This window comes from Cyprinus carpio, chromosome A19, assembly GCF_018340385.1.
Source record: "Cyprinus carpio isolate SPL01 chromosome A19, ASM1834038v1, whole genome shotgun sequence".
Lineage (NCBI taxonomy): Eukaryota > Metazoa > Chordata > Actinopteri > Cypriniformes > Cyprinidae > Cyprinus > Cyprinus carpio.
Window position 1 is genome coordinate 13,658,718 of NC_056590.1, and position 20,038 is coordinate 13,678,755.

A 20,038-nucleotide genomic window follows, 5' to 3' on the forward strand; every position below is an offset into this window, starting at 1 on the left:
CATCCACCCCACCCCTCCCCATCCCTTTCACACAGATTCCTTTTCTCAGGGGACGGTGTTATGTGTTGCTGTTTTTATTAGCGCGCTGCCTAGATGAAAGACTTTAGTGTTTTCGCACAGGCCACGCTGTCGGCCCTCACCAGAGGGGAAACAAGAAAAACTTTTTTTTTGACATCATTTTCCCACATATTCCATTGGCTGAGGGTACATACTTGAGAGAAAAAGGGGAAAACTCCAGCTCTTTTGTCAGGGGGCCGTTTCTATGAAGAGGCGTTCTGCTTTTATTTTTCCGGTTTTGCCTCCTGTGCTTTTCACAGAGAGACGACAACAGCAGTGGGCTTCTTGGTTAAATGCCTCTCATCTCTTCTCCCCTCCACATACATTATTAGCATGAGAAAGCTCTGCAGTCTGGAACAGGCCTGGGGGGCATTGATCAGTGCTGGCTTATAGGCAGGTTGTTTTATTTTTCATAAGAGTAACATTTCGGATCACTCCAGATGAGAGGGAGCCCTCAAGGTTCTTGTTCTCAGAGGGGATATCACATGCTTTGGATAAGAGCACTTTAACCAAATCAACCACTCATTCATTTTGGGAACTTTTTTGGAGTGTGTTCTAAACAACCAATGACAATAATAATTAAGTTCACCTGGGAATATTCATTACGAAATATTTTTGAATATTTCAATATGCATTTACTATTTTTAAATTACTTAAGTACTTAATTCTGATTGGTCAGTGGCATAACATACTGTACAAAAATTTGTAATTGACAAGTTTCATTCACCTATCACATTATGGCTTATTTTCACATATTAAAACACTTAAACCTGTAAGTAAAATACTTAAATCAGAATTCATGCCTATTTATACATTGAATGAGGGATCAACAGCCAATATTTATTGCAAAATACACCTTCACAGGATGATTTAAAGTGATAATGGCCAGCTGAATGTATGTATGTTGACTAAAATGGAAGTTTAAACACTTATTTAAGCATAAAAAGTGCAAGTTTGATTTATCTCAGACTTTCTCATCTCTTCCTCTGCAGGTGGGACTGTTGGACTGCCTAACAAAAGCTCTGTTCCTGGCTCAGGTGGTTCTGTCTGTTATTATGGTGGCTTTGCAGGGATTTCTTGGGCCCTGATTCCGGAACCTGTTCCGTTTCGTGGTTTTATTTTCATACATCATCCCCATCAGGTATGTTATAATATTATCATCCAGATTACGCTAATGTGAAAATATTACAGCAAAATCTTCAAAGCTTCAGCAGTGTGAAATGAGAAGAACAAACATATTTTAGTATGAAATTTATGTATGTGTGTTTAGTCTAAGAGTAAACCTGGACATGGGGAAGTCAGCATACAGCTGGATGATCATGAAGGATAAGAGTATTCCAGGTACTGTGGTTCATACAAGCACCATCCCAGAAGAACTTGGCCGTTTGGTTTCAGACAAAACAGGTATTTTATTTATTAATTAATTATTATTTTTACTTTTTATTTTAGTATTTGCTGTTCCTTTAAATCTTTAGATTTTCCTCTCTCTCTCTCTCTCTTTTCCTTGTTTTATTTCCTCCCTCTTTCTTTGTGTTGAAACCACTCTGCCCATCCAAAGCTTTATAATAACTATTGATTTTTCTCCTGATCTTAATCTTTGTGTGCTGTTTTTCCAGGCACTCTGACCCAGAACGAGATGGTCTTCAAGCGCCTCCATCTCGGTACTGTGTCATATGGAACAGACACTATGGATGAGATCCAGAGTCACATCATCCAGTCCTATGCTCAGGTGTGACTGACATATAGCACATTATACATCACCGTTAAGACATTCGCTTTCACTATAGTGAAAGCTTAAGGAGTTTTACATCCTTTACAAAAACTGCTGTCGTCTTTGGTGTATGTGTGCATTTTGTGCCAACAGCTGGGTGACACAATGTTAAAAGCCACAGTAGCAATTGATTTTCATGCTTCATGGTCCTTCATTACTGTGATGATGGAGTGGCAGGCAGGTTTGAAATGTACCCATGATATGAGCGATCATAGCCTTATTATATCCCCCCTCAGGACGTGTCAGCGTCCGTGTCCAACAACTTGTGTGAAATTGAGTTTGACAGGAATCAATAAACATAATGTAATTTACAGCTTAACATGCTTTGGCGTGCACAAGGCAGTTATAGCTCAGATTCTCTCTGGAGTGTTATGAGTATAAAGAAATTACTATTAAAAACAGCTGTTTTTTTGTAGAGGGCAAACCCCATCATCTTATTTGAGACAGGGTGAGTGTACAGACAGATCTTGCCTGTCCATCTGGGATTTTGAACTCAAATTGTGTTTTGAAATGTCAAAATTTGATATTCATATGTAGACAATGTGGTTCAGTTTAAAACCAGTTTGCAAGCTTTTTGTGGCTCTATAATAGCGTTCTTAGCTTTCCATAAAATTGTACTGTAAACGTGAAGTATGTCATTTTTGTGGCACTAAATGAAAATAAAAAAGTTGAGAAAATTAACATTTTATGACTCTTTAATAGCATTGTGGCTTAACATCTTAGCTTTTCCATAAAGTTGAACTTTAAAGGCAAAGTGTGTCATTTTTGTGGCACTAAAGTTAATATAAAGGTGAGAAAATTCAGAGAAAAGCAGGACCTACGAATAGTGTAGAAATGTAAACACTGTTGTATATTTGTGCATATATTTATATAATTTTTTTTTTTTTTTTGCGGATTCTGATTATTTAGTCATACTTTTGATTTAAACTTCAAACCGACTGATTTCCTATGCAGTGCTAGTTTTTTTTTTTTTTTTGCCATATCACTGTTCTTCTCTTTATTGCTTAATAAATATGTTAATAAGTATAAATATGATTTATATGAGACAAAAGTAAAAGATTAATTTAGAGAGAACACCAATATTAAAATTATTACTAATGCCAATAAGCTGATAATGATTAATATTAAAATTTTCTCTATTACTTTTTCAAAACAAAATAATATATATTTTTTTCTTTTTAAATCTGTGAATTTAAACATCACAACATTTATAATGTTCACTATAAAATGGATATTCTTTTTTAGATTTGCTACATATTGCAGTTAACAATGTTATGAAATTATTAGTGTTTTTTTTTTTTTTTTTTTTTTTTTTTTTTTTTTTTTTTTTTTTTTTATTGCTTAATTTACATAACAAAACAGGGAACCAACAATGTAAGACACTTTCATATAGACCAGCACAGAGTTTACATTAAAGAACAAAAAAATAAAAATAAAAATAAATAAATAAATAAAATAAAATACAACAAAAACACAATAACAAGGAGCAAGGATGAAACCAAAATTGTAGTCGATGAAGTTATTTAAAAAAAAAATTTAAAATAATAGATATTTTGACAAAGAGAAGCATAACTTTTCCGATTTTCGATTAAGTTTTTTGAGGCATTTTAAGCTCTGAAACATTTTAACAAGCTCACATAAGAATATATTGAAGGAAGGTTTACATTTTCCTTCCATTTACAAGTATGTATATGATATTTACCCATCAACAAAACAAAATTCACAACATCAGAGAAGGATGAATTTAAATCACATTTAAAAAAGAGCACATCTTGCTGGGTTATAGGAGAAACTGTCTCCATTTTTACTGACAACCAGCTATGTATATCAAACCAAAATTTAGAAGAAACCTCACAGTAAAAGAAAAGGTGATCAAGTGTTTCAGGAAATGAAGAGCAGAAACCACAAGGATCCACATCGAAATGAAATCGTTTTTGTATAAAGTCACTAACTGGATATATCCTAAACATAATTTTATAATGAGTCTCCTTGACCTTTGGAGCAACTGGGTAAGCCATATAACGGGTAAAAGCTTTGTCCCTTACTGAGGTTTCAACATCTCCCAGAAAATAACATTTATAATCACCAGTGATGATACGTTTAAGTTCTTTATAAATAAGTTTGTTATTACACTTATAGTCTAAGAGGTCAACATTACATATTTTCAAAGAGGGAAGAGAAAACTACTGGTCTAGATAAAAGATCAGAAAAACTACTTTGAATTATTCTTAACAATCCAGTAGGTATAGCATTGCATACCTTATTATAACCTTTTAATGTAATTTTAACTTTGTATTTACTAATGAAATCAATATAAGATAAGAAAAAGCCATTATCATCTAACAAATCATGAATAAAAAAAATACCTTGGCTATACCAATCACTTTTAAACAGAGATTTTCTATTAATAATTACAACCCTATTGTTCCAAAGAGTGGAGTTGTGAGGGGGAAAAGTTATGGGTAAACATCATTTTCCAAAATAACAGTACTTGTTTATGAAAATTAGATACCTTCAGAGGAATTTTACAAGGGTCGAGATCACATCTCAACACAAAATCAAGGCCGCCAATTTTTTTAAAAATGTGGTTAGGAATATGGTACCATATTGAATGTGACTTTATCAAACACTCTTTCAACCATTTTATTCTGAATGTACCAAGAAGAGATTCAAAGTCAATGGCTCTCAAACCTCCATGTTCATACTCTTTCACCATATGAAATTTACGTAGATAATGCGTTTTATTTTTCCAAATAAATTTAAATAAGATTGAATTCACCGATTTAATTACTCTCGGGGCAGTATACAAGGCTTGAGATAAGTAAATAAGTTTGGATATTCCCTCAGTTTTAGTTAAGAGAATTCTACCCAATATAGATAGGTCTCGAGATAACCAATGATTTAAGGATTTTTTCATACTTTCTATTTTAGAGTTAAAATTTGAATGTTCTCTATTAACAACATTATTTGTAATCATAACCCCCTAAATACTTAATCTCCTTTTTTACTGGAATGCCCTCTATAACGTCTAAATTACAATTATGGATTGCCATTAATTCACATTTTTTAAAGTTTAGAGTCAGGCCTGATGCCTTTGAGAAAACAGAAATTTTTTCAATAACTAATGGAAGTACCTCTTTATTTTTAAGAAATAGACATTCTTTTCTACCAAGAATGTCTATGCCTATATTATCTTCAAAGTTTTTAATGAATAAAGACATAAGTTCAACTGCAAGATTAAAAAGTAATGGTGAGACAGGGCATCCCTGACGAATTCCCCGTTTAATTTGGATTTTGGGTGATGAACCAACATTAAGAGAAACACTACTAAAAATATCATTATAAAACATGGAAATTACTTTACAAAACATAGGGCCAAAACCAAAAGTTTCTAAGGATCTAAACAAAAAGGAATGTTCAAGGGTATCAAATGCCTTGAAGAAGTCTAGAAATAGAAGTAAGCTTGTCTGGGGAATTAAAAAAATTATAATCAAGCATATCAAGAACTAGTCTAATATGACTGTGAATACTTCTCCCTTTAATAAAAGCCGATTGTGTTTCACTGATAATTTCACCAATACCCTTTTTTAGTCTATTTGCAAAAACATGAGAGAGCAGTTTGAAATCATTACATAAAAGAGTTATTGGTCTCCAATTGTCTAAAAATAATTTATCTTTGTTCGACTTTGGAGCTAGAATAATTAAACCGTGCTTCATTGATGGAGATAATTCAGCTTTATCTATACATTCCTTTAGTGCTTCAAAAACTAAAATTCTTATTTCGTGCCAAAAATGTTTTATATAGTTCTACTGTGATGCCATCAATACCTGGCGACTTTCCATTAGACATTTGCTTTATAGCAGTATCTAATTCTGAAATCTCAATGTCAGCATCCATCATATTTCTAAAAATCAGAGTCTATAATAGGAACTCTATCTTTTAAAAAGGAAAAAAAGAGATCACAATCGCTTTCTGAAAATTTAGATTTATATAAATCGTTATAGAAGGAATATATGTAGTCATCAATTTGTGTTTTTTCTTGGCTTATACAATTATCAATGCTAAGTCTATTAATAGTTTTCAAAGCTTGTTTTTGTTTTTCTAGATTAAAGAAATATGAAGAATTTTTTTCCCCTTCCTCAATCCACCTTGCTCTAGATCGTATGAATGCTCCTTTAGCCTTTTCTGTATAAAAATCATCTAACTCTGATTGAAGAGTATAAAGTTCTTTTTCCTCACTCTTACTAAGTATGTCTTTATTACTGAAAAAATTTAGTCTTGATAAAATTGTTGTCTGCCGAAATTTTCTAGCATTTGCAATTTGTTTGCCTTCTTTAATCGCTATTTTTTTAACATTAAATTTGACCCATTCCCATTTGCCAATTGAGGTTAATTCAGACATTGTTTTAACATTATTAATCATTAACAAAATAGAATTACAAAAAGATTCACATTTTAGTAAATTATTATTAAACTTCCAGTGAGTTCTGGTAGACGTAGAGCTGTCATTACTCCTAAGAGAAAGTGATATGGCACTATGATCCGTTAAAACTGAAGGAGAAATATTACAGTCAAATGTAGAAGAAAGAAGATTACTAGTTATCAACCAAAAATCCAACCTGGAACGCTGAATGCGCCCTGAAAAGGAACCCCATGTAAATTGTTTCTTATGTGGGTTCTGTACACGCCAAACATCAATTAAATCAAGAAACTGAGAAATATTATAAATCAGGGGGTTATAGGAAAAAGTGGTGAAAGGAGTGGGGTATCTATCCTGCCATTTATCTGGAACAGCGTTAAAATCCCCTCCAATAATAATTTTATCTGTAAAATATGTGTTCTTCCAGACATCAATTTTTGTAGCCATATTCTGAAAAAACAACTTATTAGCGGCCTTGTTAGTGTAACCATAAACATTTATCAAAATTAAGTTACATTCATTTGATTCAAGAACCACCATAATCCAGTGACCCTCATTATCGCTTGAACTTGCAACAATTTTGCTGTCCATCCGTTTAAACAAAAAAGCGACCCCTGCTGAGTGAGAAGTTCCATGAGAGAATAAAGCCTCTCCACCCCATTGTGATTTCCAAAATCTCACATCTACATCAGTTGAATGAGTCTCTTGAAGAAAGAAACAATTTACTTTTACTTGCCCCTTGCAAAAAAGAAAAAGTGCCTTACGTTTAACATTACACCTAATACCTCGAACATTTAGAGATAACAGAGAAAAAGACAAACTTGAATTAAGAAGAAAAAAAACTAATTACAGATTTTTCAGATGATCAAATATCGTTCCTCTTACACAGGCATATAATAACACATTTAAGGCCGATAAAACCGAACTCAAAATAAGCCTTAAGGAATGACGTTCAAGTAATATATTCGATATTATCTTTTAATAAAATTCTAAATAAAATACAAACAAAACTACAATCGAACTATCTTAAAAAAAGAATAACTTTTCCTTAATAGTCAATTGAACCTATTCTCCTCACAGATTTAAAGTAACTCAAAAGCTAGCACATCACTTCATTCACCACTAACTAAGCTGTCACTCTCTGACCGTTAATCACTGCATATCCGTCGCGAAGGTATGCTTTCAAGTTTTTCTTTCTTGCCTCCTCAACTTTAGGCCATAGACGAGCATGAGCCTCCCGGTCGTCCTTGCAGAAATCTTCTCTAAAACGAATATTATTACTCCATGCAGACCGGTGCATTCTTCGTCATCCTCCAAACCATGTCACGTACAAATCTCATGCCAAACTGAATGATGATTTGCCGCGGTCTTGCACCCTTCACTTTTTTGCCAAGGCGATGAACTGTGTCCACAGTATTCTGCAGTTGTTCTGGAGAGTGAGGGACAATCTGAGACAAGATATCAATCACGACACTTCTGACATCCTCATCTTCTCTTTCTGGAACTCCATTTAGCCTCAAACACCACCTGCGTTTGTATCGGTCATGCTCCACACATTTCTGTTTCAACACTTCGTTTTCCTTCTGTAAGTGAGTTACCTGTGATTTCAAATTAACCACATCCTCCTTAACACCTTTCAACGCCGTCGTATTGGCATCCAGAGACTCGGAAATTTTGACAATTGCATCAGTGTTCACTTTCAGTTGGAATTCAAAGGCACGAATGTATTCCGAATTTTCATCGAACTTACGACTGAGGCTTTGGATGGCGGCGTACCGAACGCTAGTGGAAATATCATCATTTTCCTTTTCCTGTACTGCTTTCACTCTTTTGGGTCCGGGACTTTTGAGAGGGGTGTGAGGCATTGTCTTCTGTCTAACATCTTTAGCAGACGACACTTCAATCTCCATCGTATCGATAGATTCATCTCCTTCTTCCCCTGAAGCTATTCTAGCATAGACATGTTCTCCAGTTTCCCCCGCCATAACGCTTCAGCGAGTGCAGCACAAAAAGGCAAGCGAATAGACTCGTATAAACAAAAAAAATCTCACGAATGTAGTAAACAGAAAACAGAGTAAATAAATAATCTTAAATAAAGAAAAACCGTAGACTAAGAATAGACGGCCTTTTACACAATTACATCAGAGCCTGTAAAAAGTTCGACTTATCTCTCCGCCATCTTGACACGCCCCCAAATTATTAGTGTTTGTTTGTTTGTTTGTTTGTTTGTTTGTTTGTTTGTTTTTAAGATTAAGTCAGCGTTAAATGGCAGCAAATATAATCTAAATGTAAAGATAGGGGACATTTTTAATTCCAGTCAATATGTCATGCCTGTTTACAACTGGCTTGACTGTACAATTATCTAATCACACATTTACTGTGTATTTATATACATATTCAGATTGTCAAATCAGGAACCTAACTTTTTTGACAACAATTTTGAGAGAGTAAGCCAACAGTGGGGTGTTTTTATGTACCTGCAGCTGCGATTTGAAGGCTGTGTGCAGGTTGTCATCTCTTCCCCTCGGCAGAGCTCTAAGGAAAGAGGAGTTCATCAAGAGAAATCTCCTGCTCCAGTGGAGCACAGCAACCCCTGTCAAACACACACACACAAGACTCACAGTGGTGCTTATGTAAATTGCTAAGTTTCAGAGTCAGGGTGGATTCCGACATCGTTGTGTGGGGAGACACTGATGAAATCTTCACGCTTTTTTTTGCCCAGTGTGTCCTGAGACTGAGAGAGCACAGGAGAACAAATTATCAGCATACACTTTCTGACCAAGTCCCCCATACTTATACTACACATGACGTTATCAGATTCTGGCATAACTTCATCATTTAACTAATTTTTATATGTGCTGGGCTAAATCCTTTTTTGAAATATCTCTTGCTGTAAGTGAAAGGAAATGATGACTTTAATTGTCACACAAAAATAATCGATTTCAAATTAATTCTGTTCTTTTACTATGCATTAAAGAATGCTTAAAAATTCCACAAAAATATTAAGCAGCACAACTGTTTTCAACACAGTTTCTTGAGCACCAAATCATCATATTAGAATGATTTGTGAAAGATCATGTGACATTGAAGACTGGAGGAATGGCTGCTGGAAATTCAGCATTGCCATCACAGAAATACATTGCATTTTAAAATATATTGATATAGAAAACAGCTATTTTTTTAATTATATTAATATTTCACAGTATTATTGAGTAGTATTTCACTGCTGTGTGTGTGCAATTTGGATGGGTTAAATGCAGAGCACGAATTCTGAGTATGGGTCACCGTATTTGGCTGTATGTCACGTCACTTACTGTATTATTGATCAAATAAATGCAGCCTTGGTGAGCAATTGATGTTATTTCTGAAGTTAAGACTCACACTTTTTTTTTTTATTTGTGTCTTTCCAGGTGAGCTCCGCGATAGTGCGAGTTCAACACCCTCTCGTAAACCACAGCTTCCTGCACCAAAGCCATCGCCCTCTGCCACAATGTTACACCGGTGTACGAATCCCGTGTTAACGGTGCCAGCACGGAGCCAGAGAGAACAGAGGCCGACCAGGACTTCAGTGACGACAACCGCACTTACCAGGCCTCCAGTCCTGATGAGGTAAGAACGATGGGATGTTCTGTTATGTGTTTAATAAGATGTTTACTTATTTAAAAAAATTTGTATTATGTATTTTGTATTTGTATTTAGTTTTTTACGTCTATTTACCAACTTATGTTTTTGCCATTTTCTGCTTGAGTAGTTTTAGCAAAAAAAAAAACTGCAGGATTTTTTTTTTAGTTCTGTTTATTTTATTTAGAATTCAGATAGATTGCATTGACACTGGTCTTCTCATTCCTCTAACGGTGTAATCCTATATATCGCTGCTTTAGTATTTATGACTCCCCCCACTTTAGCCTTGAATTTACTGCCTTATTGGATGGTAATATAGACTCTGTGTTAGTAGAGAAATCTGAGAGGGCTCAATAAATATCAGAAGCAGAGGGGGCAGGGGTAGGTCACACACCAGGAAGGACTCGGTCATCATTTGTGTTGAGAGATCGTAGATATTTATAGATCCGTTGTAGAGCAACAATATTTTGAATGAGTTGTTGGTAAGAAAAGCACTAAATAAATGGCAGAAAAAGCATTGAGGCCAAACATATGTCACAAAGGCAGCGGTCCACAAATAGATGGAGGGAAACGTGAGACTCATTATAGTTAAATATTTTTTAATGGAGGGGAATGAAAAGTTGTTTGAGGCTCAACTTGGAGGTATAATTCACCCAAAAATTACATTTCTGTCATCAATTACTCACACTCTCATAATCTTCCAAACCTGTATGACTTTCTTTCTTCTGTGGAATACAAAAGGTGAAGTTAAGCAGAATGTTTGGCATTGCTTTTCATCATACAATGAAAGTCTTCAAAAATGACCAAAAAACACCATAAAAGTATTGTAACAGTTATCCATATGAAACCAAGGTATACCAAAGTATAACCTATTGAATAGACTGTATGTCCTAATTTTCATTAGCATATGATATTTTTATATTGCTTTTTTTGTCATTTTCGGAGCTTCACATCTTGTGAAGCATTTCTTTTTTGTTGTCTATGGAATAAAGAAAACCATATCCATTCTGAACAACATGGGTGGGTGAGTAAGTAAGTGATAACAAAATAGTCGTGTTTAGGTGAACTAATTCTATACAATCTTTGCTGTTTGCTGCAGGATCTAATGTAGATGAACTAATGAAAGGCAGTTGTTTTCAAAGCATTGATTGTTTTCAAGAAAATGCGCCAGTCATTATATAAACCGAGAAGATTCTGGTGCTCTTTCATTTTTCCTTTATACAGACCAAGCATCTTTTTCTTCAGGAACTTCTGTAGATGTAGATATCTTTTGAGAGTGATAAAAGGAAAAAGAAATCTGTCCATCTCCCTCTTTAGTGGAATTGCCTGTCCTCTCTTCTCCCTTGATGTGTCTACTTATTTATTTTCTTTAATGCCCAGGTCTTATCTCTCCAACGTCTTCACTCCGGGATTGATCAATATTTAATTTTCTCAGAGAGACTAGCGGTTAACACTAGTCTTTCTCTACGTGTCACTCTCATCAGCGCCTGTGTCTATGTGTGCTCGCTCAAAGACCTCCAGCATTTTCAGCCTTTAATATGACAGACGCATAGCGATAATATTCCTAAAGAGAGCCAAGGTCAGAGATTGAATATCCCAGATGCCTTTCCACACACTTACTTTAAATCATTTGTGATCTTTGACCCAAGAGTGTCAAGGGTCAGAGGTTTATTATGACCTTTAATGATCAGACATTCTCATGAGCAAGTCCGTTTGTTATGTCCGATAATGAAGTTTTACTTATGAGGGGTAATAGAAGTTCACTGATGGTTTTATTGGTGGTTTTGGCTTATTCAGATGAGATGACAGTGTTCAGTGGCTGTTGACCTTTGGCTCTTCTAGGAAAAATATAGTATTGACCTCTAACCTTTAGCCTATTAAATAAAAGTTGTCACAAAAAGATGGGTCATTCAGACAAGAGAGTTATGGCATGTTCAATTCTTTCAGAATGAGGTTTTTTGTTAGAATAAGGTTAAAGTGCATGCAATCTTAGGCCCCGTTTACACTAGTGCGTTTTCGTTTTAAAACAGCATTTTAGAATGAAAACTTTCCTCGTTTACACTGGTGTTTCCGCTGCGTTTCAAAAACGATCATCTTTTACACTACGTACACAACCTAAATGCATGTCACATGACCATTCATGCAGGTACAGCCATAGATATGAATAGGTAGATTCCCTATTATTTAGATCGCGGATGCATCTACGTGCTTGGAGCGATCGAATCGGGTATCTGCGTATACATCTATGGGTACAACAATGCGCATGATGTTTTTGGTTACACGGTCGTCATGGATATGAAGAGCGAATGTGGGCAGCCAGGCCATCGTTTTCAAAAGTCTCCATTTTAGTCCATTTACACTGAAACGCAACCCCGGAGTTTTCAATCTAAAACGGGGTCTACAGCGTTTTCAGAAGTCTCGGTTTTCAAGGGTCGAAAAAGCCGGAGTAGTGTAAACGATAGGCGTAACCGTAGCAAAAGTCATGCGTTTTAAAACGAAAACGCACTAGTGTAAACGGGGCCTTAGTCTTGTTTTGATTAACAGAATGATTTGATTTTTGAATTTAAATGCAAATTTTTTTATTTAAATTAAATGTGAATTTCACGGTTGTGATTTCCAGGCCTAGATAATTTAATAATTAATCACAATATTTAATCATTAATAATAAATAAATAATTTGGCATTAAATGAATGATATATAATGCAAGAAATTGTTCTTTGTGAGTGCAATCTCTAGAAAGTTATTTTTTAAAAAGCCAGTAATCAAACAACTGGAAAAGTCATGAAAAGTCATTGCTCAAAAAGTGTGAAATAATATACTGTCATAATAACGATAAGCGAAAGATAGAATTCAGATAAACTTCTCTCAGCATATTCCTGGATGAAACTGCTCTGTCAGATAAAACCATCTCCACTTAGCCTTCTTTATGACGTCGTATCATATTTCCTGTCACATCTGGTCTCTTTATTAAATAACAGCCACGTCTTCATGTGGTCGTAGGTCACATGGTGCGGTTTCAATCCTCTCTGCTTCTTGAAGGCACAGTGATCTTGGTTTATGATTACAGCTTTTCTTCCTGTACTGCTGAAATGATTGATAGAGTGTATTAAAGGCTCTCCCCTGTGTCGTAAAACAGTTCTTTGCTCATCTCCTAAAGGCATTTCCCTACCACCTGAGTTACTTGTGTGTGTGTGTGTGTGTGTGTGTGTGTGTGTGTGTGTGTGTGTGTGTGTGTGTGTGTGTGTGTGTGTGTGTGTGTGTGTGTGTGTGTGTGTATGTGCGTGCGTGCGTGTGTGTGTGCTCTTGAGGGCATCATTTAGCACTGTCAGGTTTATAGAAGACTGGCTAATTAGTTATATCACATTGAAATGCCATAAACAAGAGTTGTTCTGATAGCTGTGTTCTGATATGTGTAAGAGCAAAGAAAGCAGTTGTAATCACAGAGCTGCAGTGGATTTTAATGGCATAATTTGCAGGGATGGTTATGATCTTTCAGTCTTGAGATAAACAGTGCATGCAATGGAGTCAAGTAGTCTGAGACACAACTGAACAAGATTTTATATTATTTATGACTATCTTTTCTAATTTCATGCAATTTTTATTTAAATCCTATTATCAGCATAATTCAACTATATAATATTGGCATATTTCAACTAGAGCAGAATGTTTAATTATTAACATGAATTTTAGAATGTCACAGTATTTGGTTAGGCTTTACTGGCAGAAGCACTGTCCAGCATGATTTGAGAATGATCCAAACTGAATCTTGTGCTCAAGTTGAAGCAAGAAAATTTGACTGTACAAGAATTCACATGATCAATGTCTCAGATTAGATTTTCGGAAATTTCATAAGTGACCTTTTGAATCCTAAAACTTTGTCGGAATAGATGTGTATGCCTCAGATGTTTTTGAAAGAAAACCAAATTACTTTAATTACTTAAAATTTTATTTTGTTTTATTTTATTTTATTTTATTTATTTTTTTACTTTACTTTACTTTACTTTTTTTTCTTTTTCACTGGAAGCTTTTGTCTCCAAGACAAATTCCTTGGCAATAAATACCTGTATAATTCAGATTTTATTTTATTTATATAATATTTTTATTTTCCATTTATATTACTTTTGAATATTATTTACCTATCTATCTACCTATTGATCTATTTTATTTATTGTATTTTATTTTCAAATATTTTTCATTTTAGTTACTAATTTTTAAATCTTAACATCAGCCAAAATATAAAAGACTATAAATATGCCTAGCCCTTTAAAGATTATCTGATCATTGAGAGCAAAATGTTGCATGTAACTGCTTACAAAAACAGACATTTTTATTACAAATTGTTCTTTCACATGTTGTGTAGGTGGCTCTGGTGCGCTGGACTGAGAGTGTGTGTTTGACTCTGGTGAACAGAGACCTAACGTCCCTCCAGCTGAAGACCCCAGCCGGACACATCTTGACCTATTACATCCTCCAGATCTTCCCCTTCACCTCTGAGAGCAAGCGCATGGGCATTATTATCAGGGTGCATATCCAACTACAAGTGTGCAAGTGTGTTTGTATGTGTTCAAAACTACATATTTCTCTAATTTCAAACACTGTAAAAACATCTGGCGAGAATATGATTGTGAAAATGTGTGCGCCTCTTTAATCTGGCTTTGTGTCCTTAAGCCTTTGTTGAGTAAGCTATTATATACTTTAGGACTCTGTGTACTTGAGTGTTTCTGTAAGTGTGTCATGTTTGTTGTATTGTTTATTTGTCTGTTACAGTGGATGCATAAGAGTATTTGTGACTAAGTTTTCAACATGCGTTTATGCAGATCATCTCTGTTTGTCTTCTTATTTATTGATAACTTTAGTTCTTCATGCACCATCTGTGTGATTTTGTGTTCTACATTTGGACATGGTAATGATTTAGACATGATTTGGATATGTTTTTAAGTGTTCTCTATTGAACTGACTGTGTTTCAGGAGGAGGCTACCGGCGACATCACGTTTTACATGAAAGGGGCTGATGTTGCTATGGCGAGGATTGTACAGTATAATGATTGGCTGGAGGAGGAGGTAAGAATGCATGAACCATTGTTGATGAGAAAATCGGCATTGTGCTTTTTCGTGTGGGTTGGTGAGCTTATGAATAAATCTAATTGTCTGTTTCTGTGACCCTTCTTTATGTTATGTTTTGTTTTGTTTTGTTTATTTTCATTTTTAATTGCTCTTATATCTGATTCATAATCTGTCTTTGTGTGTGTGTGTGTGTGTGTGTGTGTGTGTGTGTGTGTGTGTGTGTGTCAAATGGCAGTAAAAGCAATGAAAATATGTACCTTTATATTTGTTCCTCAAATGTAATTTATCCACACAAAAGCAAAAAAGATGATTTCAACAGTACTGTTGTTTTTTATGGAATTCTTCATCAAAGAATCCTGAAAAAAAGAATCTCTGTTACCACTAAAATATTAAGCAGCACAACTGTTTTCAACATTGATGATTTGCAACAGATGATTTCTGAAGGATCATGTGACACTGAAGACTGGAGTAATGGCTGCTGAAATTCAGCTTTGCCATCACAGAAATAAATTCCATTTTAAAATATATTAAAATAGAAAACATTTTAAAATATATTAAAATAGAAAACATTTTACTGTCTTTACTGTATTTTTGATCAAATAAATGCAGCCTTGGTGAGCATAAGAGACTTTCAAAAACATCAGAACATCTCCAAACTTCTGAACAGTAGTGTATATACATATTTATAGTATACATTTATAGTATAAACGAGTAAATGCATAGTATATGACAACTTATAGCCCCAGTTCCTGTATGTCTGTCATTCCAACTCACTACCGCCAGTGTTTTTGCTATTGAATCCCTTGTAGAAATGACTTTATGAACAGATCTCTGTTGAGTTAAAAATCAACACATTTGATAAGGAAGCGCTAAGCATGACAAACAGGTCGGCTTGTCCTAGCGTCTGTGATCAAGGACAATCTGCTCAGCCCATCATCACACATGCATTTCTGCCTTTAATGATTACAATTGTATTGGCAATATGCAGTCAATGAGGGGCGGAGATGAGGCTTATTAATTAATGAATGACCTCAATAAAGGCATATGACTGGGAGCATCATGTCATAATCCTCATCGGTCTATTCACGATGTGCTGTGTGTGTATATGTGAGACGCTGCTATAAGGACAGCTCAATAAGTAATCACTGCATCACTTTTGCCTGTTGGATTCTCATATCAAATTTAAACTGCTGCCCCACATCTTTTACAGTCTGCTCAAAGATTCCCAAAGGCACTGTTGTATTTTTCACGATTGATCCTTCCTGTGTGTGTGCGTGTGTGTGTGTGTGTGTGTGTGTGTGTGTGTGTGTGTATGCATATCAGTATTTGCGTGACACTGTTTTGATGTTTCCAGTAAATACAATTGTGTTAAAAGCATTGTTTATATCTTTGTTCTCATGCTTTCTGTATACCAGTTGAGTTCACATTCTAATACACAACCACTCACAGGACATGGCTGTAGCTGATGTAACTGTAGTTGTGTGTTGCATTATGTTGTCTCAGTGCTGGAACATGGCCAGAGAGGGCCTGCGGACACTGGTGGTGGCTAAGAAGTCACTAACTGAAGGGCAATACCAGGACTTTGAGGTATGATAAACCAGCTGTATTTCCACCCTCAGTAATTTAAATAAATTAATATATGGTTCAGTGATACATAATTTCAAATATATATGTTCCTTGATACTTTTCAACTTTTCAATATTTATGGATTTGCTCTGAAATGGTGTAAAGTTGTGATTTTTGTACTCTGACAGAAGAACCATAATTTTAAGCAAACAGCCATTGTTGACTAGTAGATCTAATTTGTTTTGTTTAATAAATAAAATGCAATAAAAGGTCATTTTAATAGATTAGGATAAAGGATTTGACATCCTATACCCAAACTGATAGCTTAGTTTGTAGCAGTATCAAATTGTTCATTTCCTAATCATTTCCTAATAGACCAATATGACCTTTGGTCATTTCAATGGTTTTGGCTGCTAAATGACCCCACTTTTTGGGCCAAAGTTAGTGTGTTGCAATAACGGATGCATATGGACAAGGCGGCTAGACGTCTGTCTAAATATAATAACCATAACAAACCCATGACTTGAGTAACAAGCTGAAGTAATCAAAAACCAAGTTTGCTTTGCCAGTAAGGGAGGAGGGAGGAGTGGGGGGTTGTAATCTGTTGTACTCTTTTTGTTGGTGAGACTCTCTTTGTCTGGTATGAGGCCATCCTGGTTGAGATTAAAGCATATTAAAAGGCATTGTCTGAAATCTGTCTGTTATTGAAACACTAAAAATCTTAGTCCCGAGTGATAGTGTTCAAAAGGGGCAAGTTGCTGTCCAACTCAGCAAGGTGTCATTAGAGATGTGCTAAAGAGTATACATTTGTAAGTGTCATCAGAGATGCCTCAGGTTAACTTAAGTCGAATGTGGCGATGGAATTTCTACCACAGCATGTTTTCATGCATTTTTTTCAAACACACAGAAAAAAATATTTAATCACTTTTATGCATATAGAACCAGTATACTTTTACACTACTGTTCAGAGGTTTAGGGTATGTAAGAATTTGTAATGTTAAAAGATTCTTATGCAGTACCAAGGCTGAAAAAATACAGTAAAAACAGTGATACTGTGAAATATAATTACAATTTAAAATGGCTGTTTTCTATTTTAATATATTTAAAAATGTAATATTCCTGTGATAGCTAAGCTGAATTTTCAGCAGTTATTCAGTTATCAACATGATGACCTGAAATCTTCCTAATATGCTGATTTGGTGCTTAAGAAACATTAAAAGTTGCTTAATATTTTTTGTGGAAACCATGATTTATTTTTCCCTTTAAATTTCTTTAGTGAATAGAAAGTTTAAAAGAACAGTGTTCATTTGAAATATATATATATATAATTTTTTTTTACATTATAAATGTCTTTACTGATGCTTTTGATTAATTTAATGCATCCTTGCTGAATAAAATTATTTATTTGAAATAAAAAATCTTGCCGACCCTAATCCTTTGATATAGTATGCTTTGTAATAAACCATTTTTACAGAATATTTTCTATTTCCTTTTAATATATATGAATAATGTTACTTGGAGACCTCTTTGAAAGATTATGTTGATGTTGCAAACAAATCATAGAATCAAAGTTTGGAATTGATTAATTGAAATGGTCAGTTTAGACTGATTTATGTAAGCGACTCAAATTAAATGAACTAAGTTACACCATTTTTGCTATTAAAGCAAGGCAAGTTTAAAATCCTTATTAACTTAGCACCCATTTTATCCATCTTTCTGTCTGTTTAGAGTCATTATAATGAGGCGAAGTTGAGTATCCACGATCGCGCTCTGAAGGTGGCGGCAGTGTTGGAGAGTCTTGAGAGAGACATGGAGCTTCTGTGTCTCACTGGTGTGGAAGATCAGCTGCAGGCTGATGTCCGGCCCACACTGGAGCTCCTCCGCAATGCTGGGATCAAGGTATGCATACAATAGATGGGCAAAAATATGTGAACACCCAAACACCATACCTACATATGCATGTTGAGCGTTTAACATCGTGTCTACATCAGATGTGAGCGGTGTGGCGTGTTGTTCTTTTTATGACATGTTGACACAAATTTCAAATGATTTGCAACAGTCACTTTGTCGCATCCAGTGTAGGCTGCCTCAAGCTGTTGTCCACGGTGTAATATTGACAATTAATATTGGGTTTTTCTTAATGTTTCAGATCTGGATGTTGACCGGAGACAAGCTGGAAACTGCTACATGTATCGCCAAAAGTTCCCACTTAGTTTCTAGAAATCAAGACATCCATGTTTCAGAACCACTGATGATTTGTATTTTTAAGGGAAGTGGATTTAGTGTGAATGCTCTGTGGTGTTTTTGTGGCAGGTGTCCAACAGGGGCGAGGCTCATCTGGAGCTGAACTCCTTCAGAAGGAAACACAACTGTGCGCTGGTCATATCAGGGAACTCTCTGGAGGTAAAAAACAAAAACAAAACCCTTACATATTCCATATATTCAACAAAGTTATGTATGATCAGGATTGATTTTCTCCCACTGATTATGTGTGGCCCATCAGGTCTGTCTGCGCTACTATGAGCATGAATTTGTGGAGCTGGCGTGTCAGTGCCCTGCTGTGGTTTGCTGTCACTGCTCTCCCACGCAGAAAGCTCAGATTGTTCGATTGTTACAGCAACATACAGCCATCAGAACATGTGCCATAGGTCAGTCCTCTCCACTTCTCTCCTCAGTCTGTTGAGCTTTAAGTCCCATTGTCCAGTAGCTGAGACAAAACCCACTTAAACTGAACTCTCTCCAAGGACATGAATCTTTGAGAGCGGTAAAGATGACTGTCTTCACAGTGTCTTCTCATGTTTTCGCCCTATCATCTTTCTTATCTCTGTGCTCAGGCGATGGAGGAAATGATGTCAGCATGATCCAAGCAGCAGACTGTGGTATCGGTATTGAAGGGAAGGTGAGGTATTTCTCATTAACGTAGATTGTCTTTTCCTGTTGCTGTAACTTTTTTCAATTCATCTTTAATTAATTATATTTTCCATGTCAAATAAATTCTCATTACCAGAATGTGTAGGTGTTTTATTTATTTTTATTTTTTATTTTTATTTTGGGTGTAATTCCCTGTACTGTTGAAACTTGTTAGATTCTCATTACTGTAAGAAAGTTTTTTTTATTTAATAATATTAAATTAAATACAATATCATTGCAGTGTTGATAATATTTATATTTTACATTTTAATATTTAATTTTAATATAGATATGTATAACATAAGCATTAATATTTATTAAATATTAATGTTTTTCTTTTGCCTGTTTGTTTTTATTTAAGCCACTTTAAAGGCAATAATATGTTTTATTAATATAATACATAAAATGTATTTTTTTAAATATAATTTTTGGCATTATGTTAAGGAGAATTTAGGGGAGACATGCATAAATGTTGTGAAAATAATGTCATAATGCAAATCATCTTAATAGTCATAATTTTTTTTTTTTTTTTTTTTTTTGAGGTAAAATATGATCCGGGCATGTTCTTGACATTTATTTATTCATAGTTTTTTGTTTTTTTTTTGCAAAGAAAACTTCATTCACTGA

General features: G+C 34.9%; 1 pseudogene; it reads left to right on the forward strand.

Annotated features, from left to right (window-relative positions):
• Nucleotides 1–20,038, forward strand: part of LOC109112343 — a 51,636-nt pseudogene that overhangs the window by 23,591 nt on the left and 8,007 nt on the right.